At 41.8% G+C, this 2,427-nt stretch overlaps 1 pseudogene; it reads left to right on the forward strand.

Annotated features, from left to right (window-relative positions):
- The first annotated feature begins 265 nt into the window (after positions 1-265).
- On the forward strand, positions 266-383 carry LOC115032345 (5S ribosomal RNA; annotated as a pseudogene).
- Positions 384-2,427: the final 2,044 nt, after the last annotated feature.

Raw genomic sequence — 2,427 nt, forward strand, 5'->3', positions numbered from 1 at the left:
GAGCACCTTTCAAATATTCAGGAGTCCATCAAACGAGTCACCCAATGGCACTGGCCATCTCCACAGTTCAATGTCTTCTGCTATGGCCCTGTTGACCACAAGGGCCACACAAGGTGGAAGGAAAGGGTGACTCACAAAAGTTGTCCTCTGATCGTCCATGGGGGTTTCAATACATGTGTGTCAGCATTCACATAAACACACAATAATTAATATAATGAGAATAATAACAATAATACATTAAAACATGAATTTAAAAATATTACATGTCTATGGCCATACCACCCTGAACCTGCCTGATCTCATCTGATCTTGGAAGCTAAGCAGGGTCGGGCCTTGTAAGTACTTGGATGGGAGACCACCTGAGAATACCAGGTCTGTAGGCTTTTAAAAAACAAACAAGCCGGGCGTGGTGGCGCACGCCTTTAATCCCAGCACTTGGGAGGCAGAGGCAGGCGGATTTCTGAGTTCGAGGCCAGCCTGGTCTACAGAGTGAGTTCCAGGACAGCCAGGGCTACACAGAGAAACCCTGTCTCGAAAAACCAAAAAAAAAAAAAAAAAAAAAAAAAAAAAAAAAAAAAAAAAAAAAAAAAAAAAAAAAACACAAACAAACAAACAACCACTCTCTGTATCTTTTAGGGGTGACGGGTAGACTTTCTAAGCATCTAAGGATAAAATAAAAAAGTTCATCAATTTAGACAGGAAAAACTATGTAATTTTTTTGGTAAACTTCAAATGTTTTGTACATTTCCAATAGATTACTTTTAGGTTTTTTTTCAAGTTGAAAACTGGCCTTTCCTTCATTTAGGAACGTGATCAGCCAGCTACAGGGGAGGATGGTGGCAGGCAGCTCCGAGATCATTGATGACCTGTTTGCTGCATATGTCTCCAGATGTTGTTTATATTCATTGTTACTTTCCAATTGTTAGATTTTATTATTTGAAATATTAATAAAGAAGTACATATATTTTTTTTGAGGGACCTAGAGAGATGGCTTAACATCTAAGAACATTTTCCGCTGTTCTTCCAGAGGACCAGAGTTCAGTTCCCAGCACCTACACTGGGAGGCTTATAACCACCTGTAACATCATCTCCAGGAGATGTGACACTCTTGCCTGGGCTCCATGAATACTGTATGGACATGAGCACACCTCACATCACACACACACACACACACACACACACACACACACACACACACACATATCATATACACATATAATACATACATCACATACACACATGACACACACACCACACTTATATCACACATCACACAAATTACACACATCACACACATTGCATCACACATACATATACATCACACACATCTCACTCATATCACACATCACACACACATCATACACATTACACACATCACACATATCACATCGCACATACACATCACACACATATCACATACATCACCTCATTCATATACATATACATCACACATACATCACATAAAATTAAAATGTTACCAAAAATAAATTTTTAGAAATAAATAAAAAATATTTTCAGGATTACGTTTCAGTGTAATTGCTTTCCCTTGCATTCCTAGGCACTTCATTAGTTTTCAAACGTCTTTTCCCCAATAAGGTGTCAACACAAAACACAGCTCTCACCTCAAAAGTGGTAAGAGATTGTTCTGGAGGGAAGCAGGAGTGAGCGTTGTTGCTGGAGGACTCAGTCAGGTCTCCACAAATTCCACATTCCAAAGAGGCCAGCATTTTCAGGAGTTGATTGTAGCTGAACAAAGAAAGTCATAAATCAGGACACTTTTCAGGGAGGCAGGGTGGGGTGGGGCGGGGCACACCAGGTAGGCGGGTTATATCTGAATGGGGAGAGCTCTGCTACAGGCCTTGGATGCTGTGAGATAGCACTCTTAGCCCAGCCTGTTGATTGGTAGAAATTAGGGTTTTGTTAGGGTGATACATTTGAAAGGGGTTTTATTTGTCACAGGGTGTTGGGTTAGATACAGAGGTGAGCAAAGTATGACTACGTAGTGGGCTAATGATGGCCCAGGATACATTGTAATTAGGCTCTGGATCTGCAACATTCCAACCCCTCCAGGTCACTGGTGTTCTACCGATCAGCCGATCACCCCTTGCAAAAACAGCTTTTCTCCAGGGATTCTCATGTACGAAGGGGTCTCTAGGCTTTCCAGACTGCTCCGGGAGTCTGTGGTGCTGAGTTTAAGGAGCCTTTTCTTAGATTGTTAATTTTTATAAGGAATGTCCCCGGATACTTCTCACTGTTGTAATCAGAGGTATTTAAGAGCCCTAAATGGATGTCTTCACCAAACCTCTCCCCTCGGGGTCAGGGATCTGTGTGGAAGAGGAGGCAGAAAGATGGCAAGGGCCAGAGGTGATCACTGATGCCAAGAAACAGTGTCTTCCAAACGCAACAGACGGAGAAAGCACACATGAA

This window comes from Mus caroli, unplaced genomic scaffold, assembly GCF_978045245.1.
Source record: "Mus caroli unplaced genomic scaffold, Mus_caroli_1 scaffold_1, whole genome shotgun sequence".
Classification (NCBI taxonomy): Eukaryota; Metazoa; Chordata; class Mammalia; order Rodentia; family Muridae; genus Mus; species Mus caroli.